General features: G+C 32.3%; 1 pseudogene; it reads right to left on the minus strand.

Annotated features, from left to right (window-relative positions):
- Positions 1-2,468: 2,468 nt before the first annotated feature.
- On the minus strand, positions 2,469-5,240 carry LOC132271208 (putative pentatricopeptide repeat-containing protein At1g12700, mitochondrial; annotated as a pseudogene).
- Positions 5,241-5,458: the final 218 nt, after the last annotated feature.

Consider the following 5,458-nt stretch of genomic DNA (forward strand, 5'->3'; position numbering starts at 1 on the left):
TTTTGACCTCTCAAAAAAAGTGTTTTGCCTAGAATACCTTGCTTCTGTACTTTAAATATAAAATTAAACAATGTTCCTTTTTAATTTCGACATATCACCACCATCATAAATTCACAAAGTTCAATAATTTTTAATCAAAAAGTCACTCAATTATTTTTACTCGCTAAATATATAATTTTTAATCAGAAAGTCACTCAATTATCTTTACTCTGTAAATATCTATCTCTAGAACATCAATAGTCTATTCTACTTCCTTTGGCAATCTCTGTATATGTGTATAGATTTTTAACTATAATTGATAATATTTTTTCTTTGTTTCTTTTTCTGAATCTCAAAGACGTAACCAATAACAACTTGTAGGTTTAAATTTTATTGTTTCTAAATTTTGTTTGTTTGATTTTAGATTCAAAACACATGAATAATATATGTTGATCAATTTTTTTTTCCTGTAGTCATCAATTTTTTATTTTATTTTATTTTTTTTGAAACTTTAACACCTGTTGATATTTTATTAAGCCATCTCATCATAAGAAGGAGGTTTATTCTTATGCGACCTAAGACATCTCATCATAAGAAGAAGGTTTATTCTTTCGAAAATATATTTTGATCAATATTTTTGATACATTTACATTGTTATTGCGTAACCTATTAATACCTTAAACTAAAAACTACACTTTTTTTTTTTTTTTTTCATATGTATGCAAATATTTTTCATTGATCAATAAATCCTATCTTAGATTTTATTTTTAATATTATGAACCTATATTTATTTTTAATATTATGAGTCTATATTAAGACTCTCATATTGTGTATATGTATGTTTTTATTCCTCTTTTGCCCTTTATATTATGTTTCTCCCTGATAATTAGATACAATAATACCACTCGAGTGCCAATCCTGAAGGTGACTGAGTGAAAGCAGATGCATTACTTGAGTGTCAATCCTGAAGTATATGCTTCCCTGTAGAATATAAAAGAAATGCCAAAAATTAATTCTTGCATACTTTATTGTAATGAACTTGTAAATCTATTTAGGGTTTGTTTGGTAAGGTGGAAGTAGTGGTAAAGAATAAAAAAAAGAAAGAAAGAAATTAAAATTTTTAGCAGTTAATTTTTCCCAATACTTTGTACTTTATCCTTCCATTTAATTTATCAGTTATACATATTCATCTCTAAAAATAAAAAATAAAAAATAAAATTGAGTAGCATACTGTAATTTACCCACAATTAATCCAAATTGTTGAAGGAAACATGTTAGGCTAAGTTTCGTATGCTTCGATCAAATAGAGTAAAATGATACAAATTCTATGGAATATTGTCAAGCTGGCTCATGTTGATTGTCATTTTTATTTGTTTTAAGCTTGTCCTTGAAAAAAAAAAAAAAAAGAAACAAAAAAAAAAAAAAAATGATTTTTGAATATGGAAGGAAGATAGTAATAACTTTTTATTTTTATTTTGTTGTTAATTGTAAACTATTGATAATATATTTGTTGTTGAATTAATAAGCTCAATTTATTATAGATGATAAAATATGGTGCAAGAAAAACACATGTTTATAAATCTAAGAATATAATTCGATTTTTTTATTTAAAAAATGTTAGAATATTCATCATAAAAAACGACGAAAAAATACAAACATAGATATGTTCGGGTATAATATTTTTTGTTTAAAAGTTCGGCATTGAATATTTTCATTTCAATGAAAGATTAGTAATAATATTAATAAAAACTTTCATCGTATCACATTATAAAAAGAATGTAAAAATTGAAATAAAGTAAATAAAAGCAATTTATTCATAACCACAACATTGTCACCAAGATATCCAAATCAATCCACAACTATAACAATGTATGCTTGTCTAATATGAACCGTGGACATTTCTACGAAGGAGCCGTACCCGTGCCGGATACCGACACCCGTCGAACACTCTTCAAACACGTGTCCGACATTTCATATACATGTCCATAACTAAAAATAAATTTGTATTATTTCGGACACTTTGCCGACACTTATCAAACACTTGGGCCAACATTTTTAAATATTTCTAACACAAGCCTACCCAGTAATCTTGAGAATAATATGAACATATTCTAAAGTGTTCAACTTTTTTCTTTAATAAAAAATGACATTATACACATATGATCACAAGTGAAGTATTAAATAATATTTGTTCATTTAAAATAAAAACACTATTACGACAAAGTAGTGGAATAATTGTATATATGATATAAAAGTCATCACAACTCTTAATATAAAAATTAAGAACGAATTAAAGTTTTATAATACTATTACTCAATATATGTATATAAATAAAAATTCATATTTATATATAGCCGTATCCAAGCCGTAAACTTTTTAAAAATTTGGCGTGTTGGCGGATACGTGTCCGTATCCGTGTCCATGCTACATAACTTGTCTAAAACAAAAATAGCATTCCTAAGTTTGAATCAACTTTCATAGCTATGAAATCACCCCAATCTCAGTTGATACTGTTGCATGATATGGTCCCATGAGCTTATAGTATTCACACTATTTCAACTATTTTGGCATATAATTTTGTGAAGAATGACCTTGCAGATAAGCACACATTGGTAAATTTTAGTGCCTCTGGGACCATTGAAACACCAGTACCATATGACGAAGAAAAATAAAAAAATAAAAAAACACCAGTACCATATGATTCAGCAGCAAACTAGGTTTTCTTCAGAAACTATAACTAAAGTAACTTCAACTGGAATATAAAGGAAACAGTGCATCTGAGAGATGAGAACATAATTTCTTCTTGTTCTACCAGCAAATAACCTAAAAAGAATCTGATGGATCCATAAGAGGTGTCAATTTTTTTCCCCCCAGTGAATAACAAAAAAAACAATTACCTACAAAGGTAAGGAGGGCATACATTGTATGGTATCATTCCCATATGCTTCAGCAGCAACTGCTCTTTCTTCATAAAAAAAATCCCTTGCCCGTTCTCACTAAGCCACCTTCCTTATCCCATCTAGTCAATCAGTTTCATACAACAAATCCCTCTGTCATTCTTCTTAAGTTCCCTAACATCACTCAACTCGGGTTCTCTCCTTCATACTTCCCATGGAACAATAATTTCACCCAAAAAACATGAGGAAGACACTGATGCAAGCATTAGCAGGCCATACATACAGCACACAGGAAGGCCAACAGAATATGAAACTTTGACCTAACATCAGAAAACCAATAGAGATCACAGAAACTTATTAAGCATATCCAAAACTGACTCATCCAATCCACTATTATTTGATAAATTCAATAATAGGGTCACAGTACATGCATCAGCAGAGAATCCTTTTTCAAGCATTTCTTGAAGAAGTTGCATTGCCCTTAACGTCTCATTGTTTCGAAGAAATCCCTGCACAATTATATTGTAATTGCAACCATCTGGTGTACAATCACTCTCTTCCATTTTCTTGAGCAACATGTTTGCTTCGCTTAACAACCCTTCCTTGCAGAGTCCATTCATCACAATAGCATGTGTGCGAACATCAGGTCGCAACCTTTTGGAAGAAAGACTACAAAAGAGTTCCCTTGCAACTTTAATGTTTCCAGCTTTGCACAAACCATCAATGAGGATGTTGTAAACCACAATATTAGGATGCAGTCCACTCTCTTCCATCTTTCGAAACAAGGCCACTGCCTCAGCAAGACATTGGTTTTTACACAGTCCACTTAACAAAGGAGAGTAGGTCATAAGATTAGGATGTTGGCCACAGGCTCGCATCTCATTCAGAAGTTGTTGCGCAACTAAAATTTTTCCCACAAGGCAGAAACCACATATAAGAGTGTTGTAAATAACAGTATCAGGAACCAATCCTATTTGAGAATTTCGTGAAAAAGTCTAAGAGCGTCATCCATTCTTTGCTTCTTACAATATCCATTAATCAGGATGTTATAGCTATGGACATTAGGGGCATAACCCCTACCAACCATGGAATCGAATATCTTCTTTGCCTCATCAAATTTGCTTTGCAAACAATATCCGTCCATCAGTGCACTGTAAGTGACTGTAGTAGGCTCCACACGTCTTTGAATCATCACTTCAACTATTTCTACTGCTTCTGCAATCTTCCCTTCCTTACAAAGTGCATCCACCAATATAGTGAAGGTTCTTACATTCGGGTTGATTTTTCGGTTCACCATTTCATTCAACAAACTTGTAGCCTCTTTCCACTGGTTTGAATTGCATAGGCCGTGGATTAAGGAAGTGTAAGTGACAATATTAGGTGAAATGCCTTTACGGATCATTTCTGAAAAGAAGTCAAAAGCCTCAGCTACCAATCTGTCCTTACAAAGACTGTCAATAATCATGCTATACACAACAACATTATTTTTCCAATTTCTCTCTTCCATCTTCTTAAAGAACTCAATAGCCACGCTGGTGTTCCCTGTTTTGCACAACCCTTTTATAATCGTTCCACAACTAACTCTATCGGGTCTAAGTCCTTTTGCCCCCATGTCATTGAACAACTTTACTGCCTCACCTATTTTATCCTCGTTACAGTGTCCCCTCATCAAAGTGTTGAGCATTGTATAGTTCACTTCAAAACCAAGCTTCAAGGTTCTACCCAGAACAGAGAAACCCAAATCGACCCGATTCAAATGACAGTAGCAATTCATCAAGATGGCCAGAGTATAAGCGTCTGGTTCAGCCATTCCCGAGGACTCCATTTGCTTACGCAAATAAATTACAGTGGTGTAATGTTTCATTCTCACAATGGCCCCTAACAATTTATTAAAATGAACAATTGAAGGAAGAGGTCGCATTTGAGACATTTTATCAAACAATGACAGTGCATCATCAAGGTTAGTGAACTCAAAACTGAATTGATTTCTGACAGACTTGGTAAAGTTAGGTTTTTGATAATTACCAGCTTGGGAATGCAACGAATCCCTTGAATTGTCTCTAGCAAATGGATAATCAATGAATTGATTTCTGACAGACTTGGTAAAGTTAGGTTTTTGATAATTACCAGTTTGGGTATGGAACGAAGCCCTTGAATTGTCTCTAGCAAATGGATAATTAATGAAGAAATTAACACAATGCTTAAGAGAAGTTGTAGACATACGGGTTCCTTTGTGGAGAGAGAAAGCACCAACAACACTTCTTTTAATCATCCTTTAGAGAAAGTCCTTCTGTGTGCGCGGGGGTGAAGCTGGTTGGGTTGGCTATTTTGTTCTAGACATGTTTCGGCACCTGAGACTTCATTTTAAACAAAAATAAATTTGTTTGTAATAATATTTTAGTGGAAGAATATATAGTCAAAATTGTGTGTACTTATGATAAATATATATATATAGAGAGTAATATTGGGTGAGAGCTTTAGAGAGAGAAAGTATAAGAGAGAGAAAGTAAAATAACTTTATTATACTTGTTCAAGTTACATCCAGCGAAGTAGTAGATGCATGGCTTTTATAGGAAAAAAGT

Source organism: Cornus florida, unplaced genomic scaffold (assembly GCF_030987335.1).
Source record: "Cornus florida cultivar Cherokee Brave unplaced genomic scaffold, ASM3098733v1 CherokeeBrave_3.0.0_Hap2_Chr08, whole genome shotgun sequence".
Classification (NCBI taxonomy): Eukaryota; Viridiplantae; Streptophyta; class Magnoliopsida; order Cornales; family Cornaceae; genus Cornus; species Cornus florida.